Source organism: Empidonax traillii, unplaced genomic scaffold (assembly GCF_003031625.1).
Source record: "Empidonax traillii isolate 1590-97213 ecotype Southwest subspecies unplaced genomic scaffold, ASM303162v1 scaffold342:size1861417, whole genome shotgun sequence".
NCBI classification, from domain to species: Eukaryota; Metazoa; Chordata; class Aves; order Passeriformes; family Tyrannidae; genus Empidonax; species Empidonax traillii.
Window position 1 is genome coordinate 1,207,679 of NW_020955535.1, and position 25,835 is coordinate 1,233,513.

The 25,835-nt window shown below is 49.7% G+C and overlaps 1 protein-coding gene across 4 annotated transcripts in view; it reads right to left on the bottom strand.

Moving 5' to 3' along the window:
- The window catches only part of SLC45A4 (solute carrier family 45 member 4), a 79,713-nt gene extending 57,269 nt beyond the window's left edge, over nucleotides 1-22,444 (bottom strand). Inside the window, exon 1 of one of the 4 annotated variants that reach the window (XM_027892240.1) lies at nucleotides 22,177-22,444. The gene's annotated coding sequence lies outside the window, so the exon portion shown is untranslated. Of the gene's footprint in view, nucleotides 1-176; nucleotides 268-21,585; nucleotides 21,817-22,176 lie in introns of those variants that run through there. The other 3 variants (XM_027892244.1, XM_027892243.1, XM_027892242.1) reach the window with 3 other exon arrangements.
- Between the last annotated feature and the right edge of the window lie 3,391 nt (nucleotides 22,445-25,835).

A 25,835-nucleotide genomic window follows, 5' to 3' on the forward strand; every position in this document is an offset into this window, starting at 1 on the left:
CTTCTTCACCAGCTCCTCATCTCCCTTACCCCAAACCCTCCCTCACCTTTACCAGCCCTTCACCCCAAACCCCTCATCTCCTTCACCTCCTTCCCCCCGCACCGCTCCCAGCCGCCCCACTCTCCCACACCCCCTCCTCACTCCGGTCACCTCTCACACCCCGACGCCCCCCTTACCTGCCCCCGGGTGTCCCCCAGCCCCCGGGGTGCTCCGTGCGGGGTGAGGGGGTGCGGGGTGAGGGAGGGCGCGGGGAAGGGGCGCGGGCACGGGCGGCGGCGGCGCGAGCGCGGCGGCTCCGGGGGCAGCGGCGGCCGCTTTATAACCGGGACCTGGGGAACCGGCACCGCTTCCGCTTCCGCTTCCGCCCCCTCCCGCCCCCGGCTCATGAATATGCAACGAGAGGCGTGGCCTCAGCGAGGGGTATAATACAGTGCCTCATAAATATGCAATGAGGGGCGTGGTTTAGTAGAGCGGAGGTGTGCGCATTAATATGTATGAGGGCGTGGCCTCGTAGGGAGGGGGCGGGGGGCGTTGCCTGGTGACGGGGGGGGGGCTACGGGGGCGCCCGGGCGTCCCCCCCAGGGGCGGCCACCTGAGGGGAGCCAGGGAGCGGGACGGCGAGGCAGGTGCCACTGAGCCACAGAGCCACAGAATCGCACTGAATATTCACAGGGACCACCGGGTCCGACTGCTGGTCCCGCACAGAATCCCACCGCGTGCCTGAGAGCGTTGTCCAAATGCTCCTTGAGCTTTGTCGGGCTCGGTGCTGTGAGCGCTTCCCCAGGGAGGCTGTTCAGTGCCTAACCGCCCTCTGAGTGAAAAACCTTTTCCTGATATCCAACCTAAAGCTCCCCTGAAACAGCTTCATGCCCTTCCCTTTGGTCCTGTCACTGGTCACCAGCGAGCAAAGATCAGTGCCTGCCCTTCCACTTCTCCTCACGAGGAAGTTGTAACTGCCGGGAGTTCTCCCTCAGTCTCCTCCTCCAGGCTGAACAAGCCAAGTGCCCTCAGTCGCTCCTCATACGGCTTCCCCACAAGGCCCTTCACCATTTTCGTAGCCCTCCCTTGGACACTGTCTAGTAGCTTAATATTTTTCTTATATCATGGTGCTCAAAACTGCACACAGTACTCAAGGTGAGGACACCTCAGTGCAGGGCAGAGCAGGACAATCCCTTCCCTGGCCTGGCTGGCGACGCTTTGCCTGATGACCCCTGGACACGGTGTGCCCTCCTGGCTGCTAGGGCACTCCTGACTTATATTCAACTTGCCGTTGACCAGAACCCCCAGGTGCCTGTCTATGGCACTGCTTTCCAGCATCTCATTCCCCAGTTTGTGTCAGGGCTGTTTACTGCTGAGTGGCGGGGAAGGATGAGCTTGCCAGCACTGCCCTGGGGTTGAAGAGAGGTTCTTGGTCAGAAAAGGAGCCCAAGCGGCAACCTGAGGGTGAATGGAGGCTTCCACCTGCGCTGTCCCCACTGAGGTGGTGGGTGTTAGCACAAAACGTGACACGGAGTGGCTTGTCCCTGTCAGGCAAAGTCGTGCCAAGCACAGCTCCAAAGCAACAGCTCAGAAAGAGCAGGAGTGAGTGCCCTTCTCTACCTGAGATACTCTGGCCCAAATTTGCCAGAACTGTCCTTCGTCGTGAGGAAAAATGACACCTTTCCTCATGTCTGGCCACGGGGAAGGTCCCATCCTGCCTCCCCACCTCACCCCGGCTGCTCTCCGGAGGGCATGAGGCACCTCTCATGTCCAGCCCAGCACTGCAATGGGATGCGTGTGCCAGGCCACCATGGCGAGGGTGGCATGTGGCATTTCTCATCTATTTGTCACATCTGGGGAACACAACCCTCAACACACACAGTGCCCAGCGACTCCCAGGACATTAAAATGCCTCATTCCCCATGGCAGCCACAGCCCTGCCGTGGAAGCACTGGAAGCACCCGCTGCAAACTTGCCATAAGAGACCGTGGTTCTTTTTATTCCCAATTAACATCTCCTGGCCTTAATTGTGCTGACTATATTGGGCAGGGTAGCATGATATTTAATTTTCATTACTTACATAAACTGGGGAGGCATAAAGCAGCGTGCGAGCGGCATGTAAAAATGCACGTTACGTTGCGTAAGTGTAATTGTTTTCTGTTTCTTGACACGCCGTTAAGTGTATATTCCAAAACAAATTTTTTTTTTTTTTTTTTATGGTGAACTTCTTTCTCTGCAGCTCATGAATAAATAAACCACGAAGCATACCAGGCTTCAGAAAAGGAAAACCACACAGAAGGCAAAATGGAAGAACTGTGCACATCTACGCGCTATTAAAAACCAAAATGAATCTGGAGTCTAACAAAGAGACTCTAGTACAACCCCTAAAGAAACAAAAACCGACATTAATAATTTATTCTGCAATGCTATGATCAATATGTATTTATTTTTAGGTTAATTCAGACTGAGGGCTGAAAAGCTTGCATGACCACAGTCATGCACAACTCAGTAAAATATCCATCCTCTGGCGAGGATTCCCAAAGTCTGTTCAAACAATCATGGTTTTTCAGACATGTAACTGATGTTTATAGGTACAAAAAGTGGCAAAATAATTATCTTAATTAGCCAAATGGTGAAGATAAAGCTACCACACTGATGACAACCCAGTGTAACACCTACTCTTGACAGTAGAACAACATCCATTGTCTCACAGCTGTGATATTGCTTAATAAAGCAATTTAGCTTATTCTATGGAAGAAACAAGATGTACCTGTACTTATAGAAGAAAAGAAGTCTAACGACTCCATAGTAAGAGAAACGACTTCAGTGAGTGAAGTGGAAATTCTATGAGACCGTAACACACCTGAAAACACTGAGAAGTGATCTCAAGGTGTAGTTACAACTCCTAAGATGTGCTTCTTGTTGCTTCTAGTTTTATGGCAGACTGGACCATCTAATGTTTTGACACTCTGCTTTAAAATAACTGAAAAGAATTTAAAAGTACTCTTTTATTTTAGCCCTTTTGTTGCCTGCTGTTGTGGCGAAGCGTGATCCTTACCTCATGCTGACATTTTAGACTCGTTCTGGCAATGTCCAGACATGTCCAGACGTGTCCAGATATTTCTCCATTGTATTTCCTCGTGTTATTTTCACTCAAGAGCTGTTAATTGTCAGCCCTTAGCTGAGCCTACAGTCAGAAAGGGTAATTTTCCATAAAACAACGTTTTGGTTAAAAAAAAAAATATCCAATTTTTTTGTAATAAGAGTGAGGGGGTGGAAAAAAAATACCCAAGGAAGCAGACCCACCTTTTCCCTCTAAGGTTCTTACTCAACTCCAAATATTTAACCCATAATAAATAAACGCATTCTCATGTCTTGGCAGGGGAGAAATGAGTGTCAGTCAGGAGATGTGCTGTCCAGGCGTGTGCTACGTTTGCCCGGGAGAGGGGCTGGGAGAAGAGCCCCTGAACTGTGGTTTAGAGCGAACTGGAGACACGCTCTGCCCCCCGGTGTGGGTGAGGGTCTGCCGCTCCTCAGCAGGGCGGTGAATCCCGTTCCTTGGAGCGTCCCTGGGCAGTGTGGAGCGATTTAAGGCACTTCAGGGAGAGCTTTCCCTAAAGAAAGCACCCAGAAGTCACCTTAAAAATCTCTCTGATTTCTTACACTGATATCCACTTTGTGAGTCGGGAAGTTGGAGAACCCCCCAAGGTACCAATCCCTCCCTCGCTTCCCCTAGTTTGTTTGGCACGGAGTGCCCGAGAACTTTAAAAAAGAAATAACCTACGGGACCTCAGAACGCTGGGGAGCAATATCCTGCTCGGAACGCCTTGCCTTGTGTCTTGGCATAGACCCTGGAGCGAGGGGTCTTCCCTATTTAACGAGATATGTTAATTAACCAGCCGGCAGGATCGTCAACAAGCTGCCCCGAGTTCTCTGTACTCCATTTCACAGGTACTTGGCTTCCCAAATTGTTATGAAAACTCACCATCCAGCCAAGCCAAACAAACACCACCCCCAATATTATTTTACACGCGTGTCAAAAGAAATAACTTTGCCGCGGGCCAAGCGGGTGAAGGAATTTTACGAGGCTGCGTCTGATCCTCCCTCTCCCCTCCCTCAGACAGTTAAAGAAATGTTTGTATGATGAAAGGGGTAAGGGAGCAGAGGACAGCTGGTTAGGAATTAATGAAATGTTTGAGCATTATCATGCGATAATGGATTTAGCTGACTGTTTGCCAGTGTTCAGATCTAGTGTAAATTGCTTTATATGAAACCCGGGGATTCCTAGATTATCCAAACCTCCCGAGACCGCTGCTGCTCCTAAATCCTTCCAAAGCTGTGGCTTTTTTTTTTTTTTTTTTTTTTTAAAAAAAAAAAAAGGTAATTCTTCATGTGGATGGACAGAAGCCCTCGGGATTGTTTTGACTTGCTTTCAGACGTAATGATGTTTGTCACAGCCAGCTCTCCGAGGTGTCTCCTAATTGGGAGTGGCCACGGGTTTGGGAAGCCCTAGGCTACGCTTGAAGCAAATTTGAGCGCACAGAAGCCCAGGTGAGGTTTCCCAGCCAGGATACTTGTAAACAGGACGTGAAAAAGTGAGTCTCAACTTTTACACATTTGGCCTGTAATTTGGCCCCGGGGCATCTCTCACCAAGGGTGAAATATCTGATGGGAAACCCGGGCTCCGAGCTTGAGACTGCTCTTTACCCTTCTCCCCACGACACTCTGTCATTACACTGTGTGAAGTAGTCTGTGTCCCTCGATGCTTTTCCCCCCCTCCAAAGACATTGGGATGCTTCTGTTTTCTACAGATGCGGACTTGTGGCAAGGCAACCAAAGATATTTTACCTGATGTAGATGAGTCTCAAGAAGGTTTTATGAACCACTGTGCAAATTTTTGACTGGGACCCAGACAGGCAGATTTGCAGCTCAGTTCAAGTGGCCTGTGGTGGCCAAAATTTGCTTTGAATTCTGAGAGCCAAATGGCTTCCAACAGGACCTGCGGGTGTAGAGAGCGTGACTCAGCCCTTTGTGGCCTGTCACCAGCCCAAAGTCCACCCATCTGGAGCCAGTTGGTTCATGTCACCCCAGAGCAATGTCCTGAGCAAACAGGGTGGTGCAGATGTCTTTGCCTTCCTCCAGAGCTGGAACATGGAGTCCTCCTGTGCTGGGCACTGGTGTGGTCGCTCCTCGAGTCCTGGGTTCGATTTTGGGCCCCTCTTGACAAGAAAGATATTGAGGTGCTAGAGCGTGTCCAGAGAAGGATAATAAGCTGGGGAAGGGACTGGAGCACACGTCTGATGAGGAGCAGCTGAGGGAGCTGGGGGTGTTTAGCCTGGAGGAAAGGAAGCTCAGGGGGACCTTCTCACTCTCTACAACTACCTGAAAGGAGGCTGTAGCCAGGTGGGGATTGATCTCTTCTTCCAGGTAACCAGCAGTAGGATCAGAGGAAATGCCCTCAAATTTCACAGGAAAGGTTTAGGTTGGATATTAGGAAAAATGTCTTCACAGAGAGAGTGGTCAAGCGCTGGAACAGGCTGCCCAGGGAAGTGGTGGAGTCACCATCCCTGAAGGGATTTAAACAACAAGTATATGTGGCACTTGGAGATATGGTTTAATTGTGGACTTAGCAGCGCTGGTTTAATGGTTGGATTTTATGATCTCAAAGGTCTTTTCCAACTGAAGGGATTCTAGGATTCTCAAAGCAGTACCTATATCTTCCCATACCATTCCCATATGGAAAAAACCTAGCTCAAGATAACAGTTACATCCCAAGAGGCTCTTACAGGCTGTAAAATGGGGTTTGCTGCTGCTGCCACTTGTGAGGTCTCATCATGAGTTCATGCCTTGAAGAATAAGAGTTCCCTGTCATTATTTTCCCGGTTTGCACAGCTAAGAACTGGTATTAATGGCTGCAAAAATTATCTTGCCTCTCGAGTTTATATGGCCTATAATTATCTTCACAATAAAACTGCGAGGAATTAAGCTCCAGAGCAGTTTATAGGTGACAAGGGGTGACTTGACAGTCCTTCAAGAACTGTAGCTTTCAGTCCTCAAGTGCCAAGAGCAGTTAAGATGCTGCCAAACAGCACTTGAGAACTGCAGGGCTTGTTCAGTTCAGTCACTGCTTCCCCTGCCTTGGAAAGACCAGAATCTCTTTTTTTTTTTAATGCTATTTACTCGACCTGTTTCTCTCCACTTGGGCAATGAAGTCAGTTTTCCTTCTGAGCTGCCTCCTGAAACCATGAACTGTGATGTTTATGAGGTTTCCATTGCAGCACAGGGATATTTGTATTTCGGTCACTCTATTTTTGTTGAAAAATGGATACTTTTTCATCATATTGGACGTGCAAAGAACCAAAATCCTGAACCCAAAGCCTGAAATACAGGAGGCTGTTTAAGTCTGAGGTGATTTTCAAGTGACTTCATTCATATTAGCCTTACTCTGGTGAAAGCTGACTGGTATTATTGCCAGTTTACACTGGTGAATACTTAAAAAAGGCCGGTTAGTTTTCTGTCTGCATAGGCCTCTGCCACGTGCCAGAGAGTCAGGTTTGCTGAACTTTCACCCAAGAGGTCTTGGAGCCTTTCAGTGCTTAACAGGAGCTTATAAAAAAGGGGGAGAGGAACTTTTTGAACAGAAGTCAGGCAGAAAGTGGTAACACAAGGGGGTTTTGGTTTTAAACCAAAAGAGGGGAGATTTAGATTAGATAAAAGGAAGAAATTCTTTATTCAGAGGATGGTAAGGGACTGGAACAGGATACCCAGAGCAGCTGTGGATGCCCCATCCCTGGAAGTGTTGAAGACCAGGCTGGATGGGGCTTGGAGCAACCTGGTCTAGTGTTCTCTGCCCGTGGCAGGGGTTTTGAACTGGTCTTGAAGGTCTTGAAGGCTCCTTCCCAACCAGATCCAGTCATTAATTCTTGGTTACTTAATGCTTTCTCATAACAACATAATGTTTTGTGGATTAATTAATAGCTGGTAACCTGTTGGGCTAGCCCAGAGCAGAACAAAACACTGCATTTTATCTGATCTCAACACAAACGTTTAGTTTCAGCTCTGGACACTCAGTGATGAACTGAGCATTTGTCCCTGTTCACGCTGCCTGCTTGTTTTGCAGCCTTATGGCTCCAGCTGGATCCAAACTGTGCAGGTGTTACTGGGCACGTCTGTTTTGATCACCAGGTGGGACCTGAAGCCTCCGTAGCCTTCCTGGAGGACTCGCTTTACTCTCTGCTCTGCTAAGGCCTGTTCCAACCACATGCTGGGATTTATCTCATCTCTCCCCTTGCCTAATCGGTCACATACCTAATTGGTGTTTGCAATATCTTCTGGGTCCCAGCATAAACAAATTGTTTAGCCCTGTGTCATCAAAACTGCATCTGGAGAACCATCAGCCTTCTCCGTATTTTTGGAAAATCCTAGGAAGCAGCTCTGCAGCTACACCTGAGCTAGTGGCTTCAGCAGCTGTGACTCAGTGTTAGCAGAGCTCCACGAGCAGTAGCAAAAATAGACACTGTTGTGCTGACTGTATTCAGGTGTGTTTTTTTTCACATTTCCATGAAAACATGAGTAACACTCACCTGGGTGATGGAAAAGCGAGTTGGATTGGCACTGGTTGGCAACGGGATGGAAAATTAGTATGTAAAGAAACTAGTGATTAAGATAATGAAAAACAATGTTAAGAGTCTTAGGCGAAGCCAAGTTTTGTAGCCCTCGAGCTTTTAATTGTGAAATTGTTGGCTCTCGGGTTGTTTCTGAAATAGAAATCTATTTAAATGACTTAAGCAACCCAAGTTTCAAGAATAACCCCAAGCAGGCTGTTTTAGTTGTGACTGAGAAACTGAATTGGCTGAATACTTTTTATTCTAATTGCTTGAATTTCCAAACACAACCAGAGAACCAAACAGCTGCAGACCCTGAAGTGTTTCATATGAAAGTAATTTTAAACTTTGAGGAAAAAATAAAATGCCAAAGTTGATTGGAGTGGCCATTAAAATCCCCTGCAAAATACTGAGATTTTTTTTAGGATTCTTTTAATCACTCCCCCTGCTGCCCCTAAAATTTGAATTTTTGGGAAATTCAGTTTTTAGAATTAACTCAAAACAGTTGTTTTGAATTAATAGTGTTCAGCAATTTTCCCCTTTTCCTAGAGCTGAGTATCACCCCAGTCATGGATTTTCATGCAGTGTTGGGTTTGGGGAAATCCTTCTACCTGGAGCACGGTGTTGATACTGCACACTGCTGTTCTTGGGCTCTAGTTTCACTTTACAGCTTAAATAGTTTTAAAGCTGCTTGCTCCCAAAAGAAGAAACTTTTTCCCTTCTTTTTCCTCTGCTGATCCTCTGTAGAGTCATAGGGTATCTCAAGTTGGGAGGGACCCATAATGACCATGAAGTCCAACTCCCTGTTCCTCCCAGGACCTAAACCTAAACCATATGACTGAGAGCATTGTCCGGATGCTCCCTGAACTCCACAGAGGCACTTCATGAAGCCCCACACAAATTGACTGGTGTGACAGTCCCCCACCTTGTTTGAGCTTGCTGAGGCTGGCAGGTCATGGTCAGGCCCTTTCACAGAACAAATCACCCTCCAGTTCTCCCTTCTGACCCCTACAAAAACGGGCTGCATTTTTGAATTTCATCTCAAGCAATTTCATCATCTTCTTCAAACAGCTTCCAGATCTTCTCAGGGCTGCACCACAACCTGCTGGAGGGGGATTTGGAACGGCTCTTTTGTGGAGCTGCTGTGCTCCTGTGGGTAGGACCCAATGTTTTGTGTTATTGTCACAATAGGGATAAAGGACCTTTCTCCTTGGATGGGTTTGAGCCCATTTTCCTGGACTGGCAGTGTATTTATGCTGGGCAGATGGATGCTCTCAGTAGGGATGTCTTAGCCCTCACCTGGGCCAGAGCTCAGAAAGGCAACAGATGATTTGAATGGAGATAATTTGCAACCTTGAGAGCAGACTCGGGAGGTTATGGCTTAAAATAAAGAAGTTCATAAAACTGAGAGGAGAGAAAGTTCCTAGCAATGAGGTTGTTGGGGAGGTTTAACAAGCTCCCCAGGGAACCACTGTTGCTGCGGATAACTTTGAGAAAAGACCAAGAGAAATCTTTTTGAGGAGTTTGAATTTTTCCTGTCAAGTAATCAGCTACATTTCTGCCAGCAAAGGCCCTCCTCAGTCCCAATTAAACAAGAACTGGCCTGAGTGAATTGTTCCAAATTTGAACAAAATGTGGTTTGTTTTTTTTTTTCAGCTGGCAAAAATTTCATTTATTTCCCTTGCTCTTCCCCCCGCCTCTACCCCATTAGCGGTTTTGGTCAGACCAGAAGCATATGTTGCAGAATCTGGCAGAAAAAATGTATTCACAGTTGATATTTGCGTAAATGCCTTTCAAAAATTGCCAGTCAGTGTCCTTGGAGGCAGAAATCCTCTCTCCAGTGATACAACAGGTAGAGGCACCAATCACCTCTTTATTCTTATCTCTCAGGGCTAGTGGGGCTGTGGTTGGAGTGTGGCTTGAGAATTTCAGAGAAGTATTCAGGGTCTATGGGGCACTGAGTTGAGCTGAAATATAGATTGTTTTCTCCTTGTAGATACCTTACGGCTAACCAAGTATTCCCCCAAACCATTTCTTCTTACAGATCTGTGCCTTGCCTTTGACTGCAAACTTCAACCTGTTTGCCTGTGGTTTAAGCAGATACAAGGTCTCTCTACCTCGTGGATTTACTCACATCAAATACCGCAAAATCCATATTTCAGATGAGCCACTTGCAAATCTCCTCCTCTTGGAGCTTATTTTAACAAACTCGCAGCCTTTCATCCACTCCGTGGTTTTGATCTCCCTCTGAAACGCAGCTGAAGCCAAGACATTTAAAACGTCTCAGGAAAGGGGACACGCTGTTGGACCAACCTACTTAGAAAACTGGCATGAAATTCAAAAACAGGGACAAGCCAGTAAACTGGAGTCCCCAGTATTTCCAGGGCTGGGGGGCATTTGCACACCCGATGCCACGTTTTGCCCCAGCTCTCTGAGCTCTGCCTGAATTTCCCAGGAAAACTGACAGCTGTTCAGACCTTCGCCTTCCCCCTGTAGATGACAAAACCCACTGAGCTGGTTGTAGCAGAGCCTTGGCAGCCGTGCTGTCAGCGACAGGAAGAAAGCGAAGCTGTCCGGCTGATCCGTGACCATCTCCAGCTCAGCCCACGGTGTATTGTTTGAACCACAAAAAAACTCGAGAGAGATTTCATGCCTTGCAGGGACGGACATTCCACCACCCGTCTCACTGGTGGTTTGCAAGATTTATCGTTAAATAAATCAGAAATAGTGCATAGGTGCAGAAATTCCTGTTATTTTCAGAGTACAAAGTATCTTCCCTGTGTGTCTGCGTGTGTTGCATTCATGGACTTCACTTTCTCTGGAATGACCTACGAGTATCTCTTGTCTCATGGAATTGAGTGTTGTTTGCTTGTTCACAGTTTCCTTTCCTTCCGTTATCCAGCAAAGAAAGTTTGCTTAAGTGGCTTTTGTGAACTCTTTCGAGATCCCCAGAAGGATGATACAGGAAACAGAGAGTTTCCTTTCTATACAAACTTCTAGGGTGTTCCCATAATAGCCTGAAATTTATCTGCCCTCAACAGCCTGCAATTGGACAAAAAATTAATGAACTGTCAAGGGATCAGGCCAAACACAATTAACACATCAGAGAGGAGAGTTTGCAGTAAGAAAGAATCCTCCCCTTACACAGCACCTTTTATCCCACGTTGCCAAACATTTTCCTTTCTATGTTTCCAGTTACTTTACAAGTTGGCCGTGCTTTAAGTATCCAGCCTGAAATTTTCCATAATTGCTCCCTGCCTCACGTTAAATACATTTTTTGGAGAGTGGTGGAAGGGGAAAAGTTACAGAAAAAAAAACAAAACCACACCTCTTTAAAAAGTGCAGTTATATTGCACTGAGGTCAAAGCTTAAAAATTAGTTTTAGGGATGTTTAAGCTTTCTCCCTCTTTATTTTGAAGAGCACGTTTGCACCGCGGGAGCCTGGAATGGGAACGAGACACTTGGCACAGCAGCAGTGGCGGGGTTGAGAGTCTGTTGCCATCTCTGTGAAAATCTGGGTTTGTCCAGAAAATAAACCTCTATTTGAATGCTTTAGAGGCAGGTTTGTACCTCAGTTTTTATATCTTCTGACTGCCGTGCCCGTAGTTTCTGCTGCCCCCAAAAAAGCAGCCCCCAAAAGCAGAACAACTGGACGGGATGGCACAAAATGGATTCTCATCCTTCAGGATTTCACCCCGGGTGACCTGGCACCGTGGGTGAGATCTGGGAGGATTGTAGCACTGGGAGGGAGGGCAGGGCCCGTGCTGAAAGCTGACAAGGTAGAAATGTGAGTCATTAAAAGGCAAAGAGCAATCTGTAAAGAAACAATTACTTACACATTAAAAAAAAAAAAAAATCAGATCTGGAAGGCACGTTCGCCTGGTGGTTGACACTCCCTACAAAAGCACCGTGTTGTTCCAAAAGTCTCCCATGAGATGAACAAACCTTGCCAGGAATAATCACAGATCTGGAGTTGTATAATTGCTCAGCTGAAGGCAGGAGGCAGGGAACAGATAGGGAACCTGTGCTTTGCTTTTCCTGCCCACTTCCTTGCTTTCAGGGCTGTGTGGTGCTCCGGAGCTCTGGAGCTTATATTGGCCGGAGCACTCAGGACACCAGAAAAAAAAAAAAAAAGAAAAAAGAAAACCTCTTAGCAACAGCTTCACGGCGTGTGTTGTTTTTAACTCCATTCATAAAAGCAGTTAACTGGGCTGTGCGAGGCGGGCTGGGGCTCGGAGCTCTCGTGTCTGCTCGGAGCAGAAAGCTCTTGACGTGCTCGGGGCCGAGCGCCGGCAGTTCCTTCCCCTCCCAGCACTAATCCAGCAATAAAGAAAATGGCTTTAAGCCACTTCAGACCCATTAGTGCTCTCCAGAATGCTAATACAGCGTAGACATGAAAGGGCGGCAGCGAGGGGAACGAGGCGATGCGGGCAACAGCTTCGCCTCCCCTCTTAGAAGGGTTTAGTCCGTTTTCTCAAAGAGCAGAGACCCGATTTGGCGAGCAGATGACACGGGCACTCCCGTGTCACAGGACTCTGGGCATCGCACCAGGCAGCGTTAACGGCAGGGCTGGGGTGCCTTTATTTTAGTGATAATTCACGGCCAACCAAGAATCTGATACCTAATCTGCTGCAGCCTGGGATGCCAGTTCCATATGCGTGACCTGTATCTGCGCGGTCACAGGCGGGAGCTGATGAGAAAACTGGCTGGGTGACAGCAATTAGCACAATAGTTCTTCTTAATTTTCAAAGTCTTCTTGAGAGAAATTAATTTTTTTCTTTTCAGTTGAGAAGCACTGTTTGTCACCTTTAAAATCAAAAGCCTCATGTTTACTGAGAAAAGTCTGTCTTTAGTGATGAAAGCCTATATTTTTTTCCCTGTGAAACAGCACTACTCAAAATAACCTCTGAGAGAAGGTAAAGGGTTTCTGCTGCAAAACCTCAAGATGCAGGGGAAGAAGCTCAGGAGGATGGTTGATCTGGGACTTCACAGGTTTGGAAACGGGAGTGTGGTGGAGCTGCGGGATGTTTGCTGTGCGGGAGGGAAGGTGGAAAGGGATTTTGCCCAGAAATACCTGTGGCAGAAGAAGGTGCCAGGTGTAAGCAGGCTGTCTCATCTGTTAGTCAAAGCACGACAAGAGCTTTTTGCTGGAGATGGAAAAAAGAGCTGTTCCTGCTGGAAATCAGGATCAGAGGTTAATTAACTATAGGGACGTCCTACCAAGGAAGCCATCCTGCGAATTCCTACAGGACAGCCCCGGGGGCATTGCCATCAGGTGCTTTAGGTGTCCTGCTAAGCTGCTCACCACGGGTTTGTGGAGATAACCTGCTTTTCCACCGATTCCAGAGGGATGCCAGGGCTCTCACAGCAGGTCCCCAAACCTCAGGACTGTGGATACCCCAGGGTGGCTGCTGGAGGACTGTGCCCTACTTTTGTGTTTCTCAGTGAAAGAGCCACATCAAGTCTCCAGGAAAAAAAAAAAAAAAAAAAAGCAAAAGAAGGACAAAGTTCTGCCCTTCCACTACTCTGTTTTCATTTACAGCCAAATTCTGCCAATCTTCTAGTGTCTATTTAAAACTTTTATTTCCATCCCACTGGCCTGTTTCCGTGCTGGAGTGCACGTTCCTTTTTTTTTTTTCTTTTTCTTCATTTTATTTCCTTTTTTATTTTCATTTTTTTTTCCCCCTCTTCTCTTTCTCTTTCCCCTGTTGTTTCACAGTCCACCTGTCAACACACTCATCACTGTGGGCACACCAGGACCCCGAGCTGAACCCAGTCCGTGTGAGGTTTCAGACCCTGCCTCATGTCCAGGGGACAAGGCAGTGACACTGTGGCTCAGCCTGGAACTGGCAGCTGTGGAAAATTAACGGATTGGCCCTGTTTCCAAGGGATAAATGACCGAAAGGTCGTGGCCTTGAGGCTCTAAGGGCACAGCCCTTCCCTCCTTACAGCCAGGGCCAGCTTTGCCATCCCCTCCTCGGATGTCACCGGATCGCTGTCACATGAGGACGCAGTGGGAGAGGGGATGCCACTGGCTGCCCACGGGCATTCTATGAATACAGACTGACCATGCTCCAGGTGTAACTTAAACCCTCTCTGCAGGGACACAGCTCCTGGCTGAACTCTCCCTGCCCCTCGCGAGGCTGAGCAAAGGGGTTTGTTTAAGCCAGCCTCGAGGACAGGGTCGCCCTGTGCAGGGAGGTGCACGATGCCGCCTCTCTGCTGAGGGCACAGCCCGTTTAGTGCCCTCCTGCAGCTGCTGGGTGGTCAGCCCGCTTGAGTGGAGCCAGTTTGGGTGCTAAGAAATGGAATTTTTCCCAGGCACAGAAGCCAGAGCTGATTCCTTTCGGGCATGGAGGGCCCGGGCTTGGCGTGCACTGAGCCCTGTCTCTGGGCAGTTTAATCTCGCCAGCCAGAAACCTGTATGGATTTGCACTTCCATATGCAACCGTTTGATAATCATGTTGCCATGGCTACATTTGAATCCTGCAGTAAATGTGTAATTTCACACATTTACATCAAAAGGAACTTCAGAACATACAGCTGCCTCACAAAGCAGCTGATCTCTCTCCATAAGCACTTTCCATTTTTAACACCATATTATTGTACTCTTTTTTTTTTTTTTTTTTTTTTGGGTGGGGGGGAGGGGTAAGGTTTATAGGGCAGGTTTGACAGTCAAGTTCTTGAGGTCTGATCCTACTTCTGGTGACTCCTTGTCCCAGACTCCCTCTCTTGATCCTGTGGACAGCTTTTCCTTGGTCCAAACCTCCTCCTTTGCCTCTGGCAAGAAGCAGAGGCAGGTAAGGGTTATTTGGAGAGGGGCAGATTGGAGGGCTGGCAGGGAAGAGGCTGTACCAGGATACAGCTTCAACCAGCAGCAGTGGTGGGTGGCAGAGATGCACCCACTGAGCATCACATGTGGAGAGAAACTTCATCCAGACCCTGTCCCTGCTGATTTAAACAGATTTCTTCAGGAACTCAAAACTTGGACAGTTCTGCCTTTTTTTTTCCCTATAGCAACAGCAACTGGAACAGTGTTGGCACCGAGGCAGGGCTGCAGCTGGTCTCTTCCTTGCTCAGAGCAAAGAGGTGCTGGAGAGTCTTCAGCACTCACAGAGTATGGGCAAAGCAAACATTTCTCCTCACTCCATGAATTTACTATTGTGTAGAGAGAGAGAGAGGAAACTTGACTGTGACAAGTGCCCAATACTGACAGTTTCTGTGTGAGAAACTGGAAAAGGGAAAAATATTGGGAAAGCATAAGATCCTGTTTTCTTTCCTCAGTTGTTTATACAATTGGAAAAGTTAAGTAAGCCTAATTATTGAGGTTATTGGTTTTAATGAGTCATCACCTTGCTGTTATTATGCTGGTTTCTGTTGCCATAGACGAGAAGCTGCAGCTGGGCTAAGCTGTGCAACAAACCCTCACTTGCCATTCCAAGATTAACACGTAGGAAAACGGGTGGGCTCAGGCAAATGTGGAGAAGGAAAGCGATGTTTGCCAATGTGTTGTGTGGCAACATGACCATTACACAGATGCTGGGAGCAAAGATGTGTTTCTACCAGAGACTGGTGGGGTTTATCTTTGGATGTTTTTTGGGGAGCACTTCCAAAGACGTGGTAGGAAGTAGGAGGAGGGTGGCCACCCTTGGGGGCTGGTTGTTGGTGGGAATGGCAGAGACATCACAGGACTTTGAGAGTGAAGACCTGAGTTTGGTGTTACAGGAAGGCGTGAACTACTGGAGGGACATAGACAAGCAAGGCAAAATAAAGAAATTAGGAGAAAAAAATCTAGAAGAAAAATCTCAAATGAGTAAGAGCGAAGTGTGATCGGGGCCCATGGGAGGCCCCCAGGGAAGTGGTCACAGCACCAAGCCTGCCAGAGCTCAAGAAGGGCTTGGGTGATACCCTCAGGCATGTGATGTGATGGGGATGGCCTGGGCAGGGCTAGAAGTTGAACTTGATGATCCTTGTGAATCCCTTCCAAATCAGCATCCTCTGTGATTCTGTGAGGTAGGAAGGAAGAGGTTATGTGAGACCTGTGAGGCTGGAGAAGCTGAGCTTGAAAAAACGCTCAGGGTTTAACTGCAGCCTAAACTCATGGGCTTGGAAAGAGAGGTGCAAGGTGGCACTGAGGAGCCGTGCCTGCATGGCAGATAACCCAGCCTATTGCCCACTGTGTTCAGAGAATATGTGGGGAGAAGGCTTGGGAGGAAAGGGTTGTCAAAACTCCATTCTTTTTGAGCTTTAGATAATAATTAGACATCCATGGGAAATCCCATGAGCGGGATGAGTGCTTTGAGCTGGTCTTTGATTCCTCAGAGCCAAAACAAGCCTGCAGGAGGACTTGGGATACCCCTGGAGGATCTGTGCTTGTGTGTGCTCCGATCTGCTGCTCGGATCAGGCAGAGCCTGTGGTGTGGGGGCAGGAACACATCAACCCACAGCATTTCATCGATTGGTTTCAATTGATCAGTTGTGTAGAAACAGAGCAAACGAAGTTTCCGGTCTCTTGGATGTTGCTGAGGGTGTTGGGTTTGCTTGCACCCAGTTCAGCTTTTTCAGCTGATCCTGCGCTTTTGGTTCTTTTTCCAGGATGGCAGAGATGGGCATCTCTTTTGAGACGGGCAGCTGGGCTCAGAAACACAGGGGAAGGTCTGCTAGAGGAATGGGCTGTCAGACAGATTTTCTTTCCCTCTCAAATGCATCAAAGGGTGTCTACCAAAAATGCCATGGGGGCAGGCTCAGGATGGGTAGGCACCGACATGAGCTGCCCGTCATCCTCGAGCCATTGGCTTTTCCCCAGTGTGGTTCCTCCCTGTCAGCTTGACAAGAAGGCTGGCACAGTCTTTTTTCACACTGTCTGGACACTTGTGTCCAGTCAGTTCCAGCACCCAAATCCTGGGAGGAGAGAGAAATCCTCCCCTTTCTCTCTATGGCGTGGGTAATGTGTGCCTCTCCTTTTCTCAGCTACCAAAATCCGGCATTTCCTGCTCTATTATCCATTTCCCAATACTTCCCAGAGCTTGAATGCTGGACTCAGCCAAGACTCCAGAGAGGGATTAGCATGGACTTGCCTTGGCCGTGGATGACCTCCATCCTCTTTCACATTTATTCTTTCTAGAGGATCGAGGAGGAGAAGGAAGGGGCGGGTGAGCTGAATCCTGTGCTTGGATCTCCCTTCAACCACGGAAGAATGAGCTGAGTTCCCAGATGAACTCAAAAGGCACCGTGGGATGAGGCACATCACATCCAAGCCGGACGTGGTGGCCTCTTCCCAAGTGCATGAGCTGCCACACGCTCCGGCCATGCTTCAGCAGGGGACCCTGGGGACTGTGGCAGGGCTGCTGCCAAGGCTCCGAGCTCCCCTCCGGGCGGCTGGAAAACAGCAAAGGCACAGGTCAGGAATGCTGTCTGGAGCGAGTGACCTGGATGTGTCTGCCCAGACTCCACACAAAGAGCCAGCGTGTCCCGTCCCGGTTGCTCCCAGGGCCGCGTCCTGGAGGCTGCAGCGGATGCTGTACCGTGTGTGGGGAGCCACAGCTCCTGCCCAGTCTCAGGACTGCTCTCCGTGGTGCCCAGCGCGGTGCTGCGGGCCCAGCTGCACAACAGGCTTGGCAAAAGGGATGCCAAAAGCATCCAGCCTCTCCACTGTCACTGCCAAAGCTTCCCCACAGCAGCCTGCTCTGCAGCCTGAGGGGGAATTCGGGTGCTCGGAGTGTTCAGATGAGAACTGCAGGATATACTGGCAGTTGTCTGTGTTTTTTCACTCTTGGGGTTACTTAATTTTTGGAGGAGAACATGCCAAGCCCCCCTGGGCAGCACTGCTGCTGTGGCTTTCACGGGTTGCTAAAGCAAAGTTAAGCTGTGTTTTATTTTGTGTGTTTATCACTGTTTTCTCTGTTGACTTGTGCATGTGAGAATTGTTTTCCCAAACTCCCTCGCCTCTCTTTCAAAACACACTGAATCCTATGGCAGTGGAAATTGGCCCATGGACCACAAAGAACCCAGCTCATAACCCAGGTCATCCTCTCCCTCTCCCAACAGGTACTTGTTTGATCGTGAATGCAGGAGTCCCCAGCTAATAGCACAGTCCTGATCCCAGGCAGAAGCTGCTCCTGTGTCTGAAAATCAGCTAAGAATTATCTCAAATACCCTCAGAAAGACCTGGCAGGAGGCACTGGAGGTTACTCAATCTGCTTCCATTGCAGAGAGACATGGCTCAATCCACTATATCCATGGACTCCATGGCTGTTGGCTTTTCTTTTTTCCTCCCTTGTAAAACTATTTGATTGACAATAAAACAGTTTTCCCCAGGCATTTGCCACTTCTAAGCATTACTCAGTGCATCACATTACAATTAAAGGAAAATACTCAATTTCTGCTCTTTTTTTGTTGTTTGGGACTCAAGTTTTATATCCCCCGGTGCTTTTTCTACAGGTTAAAATTAATGGACTTTTCAGGGTGATCAGGATCAAGGGAGAACTGGGATATCAGTCTGCTACTGAACTAGACAACACTGGAAATGTTAATTAGGTCATCTTGGATAAATACCTCTTCTCCCCTGCTCTTCCAGTCAGGTTAGTGTGTGGGGTACCAGGGGCAGACAAGTGGGAGAAGCTGTGCTGCTTTTGCTTCCTCCTCCCTCCTGCACACAGAAATGAGGGACCTGATGAGATTGCAAGCCCAGATCGAAAAGGAATGTCTACCAAGGAACAGAGCTGCTCCTGTAAAAACATCCCTCCATCTCTCCCATGTGGGAAGGGGGAGACTCTGGCCATTTCATTCTCTTAGTTATGAACAAATAGCACATGTCCATCACTCACCACTAACTAAGAAGACCAATTAATGTATCTGGTGATACACCCTGGCTGCCCCGAGGTGCTGTTGTGCAATGGCAGTTGATAAATTGGGGCAAAAAATGGCTTAAAATCTCCCTGTTTTCATCATAGCTCAAACTCCAGGTCAGGCACTATCCATTTCCCTCCACATCCTTCTTTGTACCACAAAGAATTCAGCTCATACAGCAAAACATCACAGACAACAAAAGCTAGTGCCAGTGTTGAAGGATCAGCGCTGCTCCTGCAGTGTAATCCACTGCATGACAGCTGGGAAGAGTCAATGTGCCCTTCCTGGGAAAGCTGCTGTGATGATGAGAAGAGGAAGGACGTGGTGTGTGTGTGCCAGGTCCAAGGCCTCAGATTTCTGCAGAAAGGTGGGACTTCATCTGACTTGGGCTTGGAACTAGGTGATCTTTTAAGGTCCCTTCCAACCCAAACCATCCTGTGATTCTATGATTTCAGCACAGCTGGTCACATGAAAGGGTTTAGTGCTGGGTTTTTCATGAGGATACACCCCTCAGGCTCTGTGCCCACCAGCACAGACACACCAAGTGATACGTGAGAGCCCTCCCAACCCCTACAGTTAGGAAAAAACCAAGCTGGCAAGAGATGGCAAATGCTGCTGTGTGGTGTTCAAAGAAAACCTGTTTGCGTGGGATGTACTGGAAAAATTGCTCAAGAATGGTGCATTCTCATAAGAAAAATGATTTGGCTGCCGTTCCCTCAGTGGTTTTGTGTCAGGGCTGCGGGCTGTGTGGTTGCTTCAGTGTATGGTGCAGCCACTGGCGAGGGGTTTGCTCTGCATGTGATTTAATCCCCCTTGCTCTGGGCTGTTAAAGGTCTCTGCCCTCACCTAGTTTTGGGTCTGGATCTTTGTTCCCAGAGAAGCTTGCAGTGACACAGGACTTCATGGCAGAGGGAGGCACCCTGAGGGTGTCAGCCCAGGAGAGCAGCGCGGCCTGGGGCAGTTTGCTGGTGGGGCCTTCGTCCCTTCTGGCGGGAGGGATAAAATTCTGTGCCCCCATCAACAGCAGGTTCTAACCAGGTGTCCCATCCCTGCCGAGCAAAGCAGTGCCTGTGCTCCAGAGGTGGGTGAAGAGATTTCCAGAGATCCAAATCACGAACCAGCACTGGTTGCTGGAGGAACTAAATTACAGCAACGCTCAGGTGTTAACTGGAGCCTCCTTCCAACCCCTGCTTGACAAACTGTCAACAGGCCATGAAGGGACAGCCTTCACTCCATCTCCTTCTTCACCTGAGGTGAAGGCTGAAGGTAAAAGGCAGCTGAGAGGTCTCCTGCAAGGCAGGGAGCTGTGAGCCTTCCCTCATGCAGCATTCTTGCTCTCCTACCAGCAGACCCCCAGCTTTTGACAACAACGACGTGGGGCTGTGCTCGGTTCTTGTAACCTTCTAGTACCAGCAGCAGGACTGCCCCCAGTGCCCACAGCAGCCAGTCCCTGTGGTTTCATGGGGTGAGGTTTAATAGGCATGTTTTAATAGGGTTGCTCAGTACAGAGGGCCCTTTGTCCTCAACAGCAATAGACAAAACAATACAGGCCATAAATTTAGTGCAAAAGCTGTAGTGAAAGAAAATGAAGTAGCCATCCAAGGCAGGCTGCTGCTCCTGCAGAGGACGTGCCCTTACACTGCTGAGTGGTTTGCTTATGGTCAGTCCCGAAAGCAGCCACTGGGAATTAAAACAGAATTATGCTGGTGGAAGGTTTTGCTTTAGGTTCCTTTTCCTATTGCTTTTTAAAAAATGAGCCTCGCAGCAACTGCTGTTCTCCCTGTGGAAGGAGAGTTGAGACAGAGTTTGCAATGTGAAGTTTAATAGAGAAGTAGGGAAGGAGCAAATTCCCCTTTTCTTGCAAATGTGCAGCCTCTCTCATTTGTGGCTTTGTGCACTCACTGCTGAGCATGGACAGGGATGGGTTAGGCCAGGGAGCAGTCCCTGTGTCACCTGAGTGTGTATTTACACACCCTTTCCCACTCCACGCCCCAGAACTGTCCCAGCACACACCAGTGCCATCTCTCCCTTTTGATCCCTGGTCACCTCCTCTCCAGGAGGACTCACTGCTATTTGCCTGCCTTTCCAATCTCCATCCTGTCCGAATCAACCCTGCCAAGCTGTCCTCTGTGGCATTTTCACTATGTCACCCCTGCTCGAGCTGCATGTCAGCTCAGACCTCTCATCCTTGCTGTATCCATGCAGGAGGTCCCGTGGGAGCCCTGGGCATTTGACACCAGCTTTTGAGGAACAGGCACCAGTTTTAGGTACGAGACGCCCAAACCCAAAGCTCCAGGAAGGATCATCGTGTTCAACCCAGCCAGGCTCTGCTTTTAGAAGCACAGCCCTGTGTAACACCCACCATCCCAGCCACAGTAACTCCGTGGCTGCACAGTCAGGTTTGGGGTACAGGGAGCAGTTCACGCCTCTTCCCCCCAAACACAGACACACAAACGCACCACGCGCAAAACCAGGGCGGTAAAAAACTTCCCTGTGACAGAGCCTGCCTTTCTGGAGAGGCCTGGCATTCAGAAGGAAGGCAGGACAGCTGGTATCAGCAGTGTCCATCATTGTGGGGTCTGGGCTTTGCAAAACAGGCTCTGTCTTTCAAAATATATATATTTTTTTCTATTTTATTAAAAGAAGCCCTCCAAGTTAAGGTCTCCCTGCTCCTGACGATCTCAGAAGATAAACCATAACAAACCCTGCCTGGGGATTATTATACCATTTCAGAACACCAGTCTGGTCTGGTAATTCTGCATCTTAACCCGTCTGCCAGGCTGCCAGCAAACATCCTCTTCCCAAATTAACCCGACCAAAATGAGCTGCAGCAGAATCCGCATAATTGCTCTTTTTGCTCTAAACACAGCCTGACTTACGAAGGGGACATTTCCTGCAGTAGCCAGCCCTGCAATACTTACTTTTCCTAAGCCAAGGGTTGCTCTATGCTCAAATACCACCCTTAATCTCACACGCTGCTTTCAGCAGCACCCACCGGCTGCAGCAGCCTCGCAGCATGCCCTCTTTCCATCCTCTCCTAGGCAAACAAGCCAGGAGGCTCCCGATGGAGCCGGCAGTCACCCGGCAAGATCCGCATTCCCCCTTGGAGAAGGCATGCAACTTCCACCTGCCCTGGCAGGCGCGGAGCACTCACGTTGGCGGCAGCGCGGATCCCTTTCAACAGCTTAACTGCGGCTCATTTTTAACCCCGGCCAGCGGGTCTAAGCTGCTCTCCCCAGGGCTCAGACGGAGCTGCCTGCGTGACACCGAGGCATCCAGAGGCGCCGGCTCGCCAGCTGACATGTCAAAGCAGCGTCGTGGTTGGCAGACACACGGACAGACCGACGGACAGCCCGCACATCGGTGCGAGCGGCTCGCTCGGGGTCCCTGCGGTTCGGGCGAGCTGTCGCCGGTCCGGGGTTTGTGCAGCCCCGTCAAATTCGGTGTTGCTAAGCCGGCGTTTTCTGCCGGTGTCTAAAATAGCATCAGGAACGTTCCCTGTTGATTTCCCCGGCTGCGCTTGCAGAGCCGTGCCGGGGACCGCGGCTCCCGCTCAACCTGCCTCCAACGCAGCGCGTTCAAATAATTTTCTTGCCTTCTCTCCCTCCAAGGGAGGTGGAGACGGGGGGGAAAAGCCCTGCAGAGGTTTTTTGCCCGGCTACCAGCAAAGACCGACCTGAGCTAATTCTGCCATGGCTGAAAGCAGAGGATGACTGCAGTGCAAGAAGCTGATTTGCTGACTTACCCTTCATCTCTCCCAAGAATGCCAGGTGAAGGAGCCGGCCTCTGTCTCCGGGAATGAGCCACAAGGAGCCCGGCAGCAGCCACTGCAGAGCCTGCTCAGAAGTTCTCTCCCTCTGTCACAGTGTGTGCAGCTTGCCAGGTATAGCCTGGATGAGAACACCCCGTGCTTCTCCCAGGATGAATGAGATCAGCACATACTCAGTTGAGGGAAAAAAAAAAAATTCCCTCTTAATATATGTGATGGTTTAGGACGCAGAGGAAAAGTGTCGGTCTACAAGTTGCTCTGCTTTACAACTCATGATTTTCTGGGATGAATTTCACAGGGAGGGGAGTTTCTCATATGCATTTGGTGTTATTAGCTGTGTTAAAAAGCAATCAAATTGTGTATCCATGGGGTAGGCAGGAACCCCATCCTCAGCAGCACAAGGCAGAGGGCACATGAAGGGCACCCTTACAAGCAGCAGAGGTTCCTTTATAGTGTGCAGGTTGATGCTTTTTGACTCAAACCAGTGCCTTGCTGTTACAGACTCCACACGGTTTGTGCAGATCTGGACTCTGCTGGCCCTGGCTTTTCTGAACGAGGTTTTTTAGATGAAGCTTTCTTCCACCTGGCTGCTCTGTGACTCCCCAGGCTGACAAAGTGCCTTTCTGCTGCCAGCTCCTTCACATCAAGTGTCTCTCCAGGTTCATCACCTGCTTTTCAGGAGGGGGGTGTCACTGAGCTGAAACCCAAGGGTGACAGGGAGGCAGGGAAAGGGCAGGAGCTGCTCAGAGGACTCAGGTGGGCCAAAACGTTTTGATGCCAGTGTTATGTTAAAGACCATCATCTACCTCTGGTGTCTCTGCCCTTGTGCTGGGGGAATCATGTGCTCCAGTGCCAGAGGCCCATGGCATGGCAAAAGTTTTAATGTCTGCCTTGGCCTTAGCTAATTGTTGGGAACCTACGTGGCACAAGGATGTGGGATTTTCCTTTGGTCTTGGAACTAAAGTGACTGCATTGGAAGAAAAACAGATGATTTGCTCAGGATCAGGCCTCAGGGGTTGTGTGGCTGGGAACCCAGCTCAGCTCCCTGAGTCCCTACCCATAACTTTAGCTACTGCAAACCCCCTCCCTTTCCCTCTCCCAAACCCCAGGCACCGAGTCCTGCCACGGACTGGCTGCATAACCTTGGGTGCGTCTCCGCACCTCCCCACCCCACTCATCTGCACAAAGCTCCTGTGCAGCTCATCCACGCAGGGAGCGGGTTCCCTGCCTCCCACGCCTGGCCTCGTTCCCTGCTGACAGCGAGACGGGGACGTGGGGTTTGATGTGGCTGAGGCAGCCCTTCTGAGCAGGCTGTGGGGAAAGCCTGGCTGCCCCCGGCTGGCGCTTGAGCAGGGTGCAGCAGGGCAGCTGCTGTGCTCTCCTGTCACTGTCCTAAGGCCAGGTTTGCCCTCCTGCATCAGCAGGGCTCGAGGGTGGTTGCCAGCAGGACCCCAGGGGAAGGTTTTTCCCATCCGTGCTCGAGGTCTGGCAGAGCCTCCGGCAGCTTGTTGCTTGTCCCAGCAAGTTGGTTTCAGCTGCTGGGTGTGCAGGGAGCCCCCCTGGGTGGGAGAGTGGGGAGTGAAGCGACCATGGAGGGCCAGAGAAGATGCAGGAGAAAAGCCCATTTGAGGGGAGGTTTGGCAAGAGTCCTGGGCTGGGTACGCGGTCCCCTGCACCCAGTGACCTCTGAAGTCACAGCACAAGGGCAGCGCTGCACGGATCCCCTGAAGGGGTGGGCAGTGGGGATGGTGGACCTCCCATCACCTCTGCAGAGCTGCCTCAGCCTCCGACCCACGAGGCAGCCATGGGCATGTTTGGAAGCTACACACAAGACTGAACTAACTTACCTCAGATAAGGCTTGGATTAATTAGTCAATACATGTTAAGTGCTGCAAAGATTTAAGGCTCTGCTTAATTGTTAAGTAACTCAATCATCAGTGGCTGCGTGGGATGCCTGAGGCAGAGCGGATGAATCAGCCGGTCTCTGGCAAGTGCAAGGTAAGGAGGGAGAAAACTTTCCAAGGCTGGGTGACAGCAGGATGGGTTGGTTAGGGGACAGCAGCAATTACTGAGGTCACTGGGGATGACTCAGGTCACCCAGAGAAGGTGTGGATGCCCCATCCCTGGAAGTGTTCCAAGCCAGGTTGGATGGGGCTCTGAGCAACCTGATCTAGTGGAAGGTGTTCCTGTCCCTCCCTCCCTCTGTCAGGGAGGTTGGAACGAGGTGAACTTTAAGGTCCCTTCCAACCCAAACCATCCTGTGATTCTATGATTGGAAGCATTTAGGAACACCTGAAAGAGAGGTCAGGCCCTGCATGGAGCATCCTGCTGTAGGGGAGCAGGGGTCCTGTAGGTGATGGAGGGAAAGGCAATGAATTTGTAAAAGAAAGAGCTGAAAAGACCATGAGGAACTTCACTTAGCTCTTCAGGCTTGTTTTAGCCAACCCACTCTGAAAAAGGTGGGTTGGGGCTGAACTGAAATGCTTTAGGGGATGTGAGACTGATTTGGGTCAAATGGGGAGCGTTGGGTGCCATGACTGGCCCCGTGTTTTAGGCTTGGGTGGGCCATGAAGCTGCTGACAAGGAACCAGCTTGCATCCTACAGGTCAGTTCTCCGTTCAGTGACACAAGCCAAGAGGAGGAGGGTTCCCAGCAGGAACATTGGTCCAGTCTGGTCAATCCACCAGCCTGAGACATCTCTTCTCTTGCCGCCACACAGTGTGTCCTGTCACTCAGGGCTGAGTTTCAGACCTGGACCTGTGGCCTTGTCTCTGTGCCAGCAAATTCCAGCTCCCACAGTCTCTCCATTTGCCCTTCCTCTTGAGCTTTGCCCTCTGCTTCTCTACATGTGGGAGCTGCCATCACATGCCATTTAATCTGCTCCTGGAGACCTCTGCACGAGGCAGGAGTGCCCTCAGAGTGAGCCAGGGGGTTCCCCACTTCCTTGTGAAGAAGTGTCCCCCTTGAAGGTGCAACTCACTGATGCTGAGGCTTTAATACCAAGGTTAACCCCCGTGTGGGGTGACTTCCAGCCACCTGTGACCATGCCTCCTCTGGCCAGGTAAGGTGAGGGACTCCTTGGCACTGTGCCTCACCCACAGAAACATTTCCAGTGCTTTCTACGAGGCTGGATGTGGGAAGGACCTGTCTACCTGGCATCACTCTGGATGGAAAAAGCCTCTGAGCACTGCCCTGATGGAACAGTCATATTTTGGGAAATGGGGAGCAGTCAGGAACAGCCTGTACTGTTGTGACAGAGCTGCTTGCCTGAGCTGAACCTCACTGCCAGGGCTGGGATGGTTGCATGTGGCTCATGTGGGATAAAGGTGTGAGCTCTGGAAGGAGGCACAGCCAAACACAAGCCACGGGAAGGGCCAGCAGGACAGCACGGAGGCCTCAGAGGAATGTCATAACCACTGCTTGCTCTCTTCCCAGCAGCACAAGCATTTCCCTGCAGGCTCCTATACCCCTGATCCCAATCCCTGCCCTGCAGCAATCCGTACAGAGCATCCCTGCCAGAGGCAAGCAGCCCTGATAAATTGCCTGGGTCTCGGATTAGAACTGCCTTATTCCTGGAGAAGCTGGCATCCCCAGCAGGCAGCCCACTGTCCCAGCACCAGCTGCGGGGCTTGGCG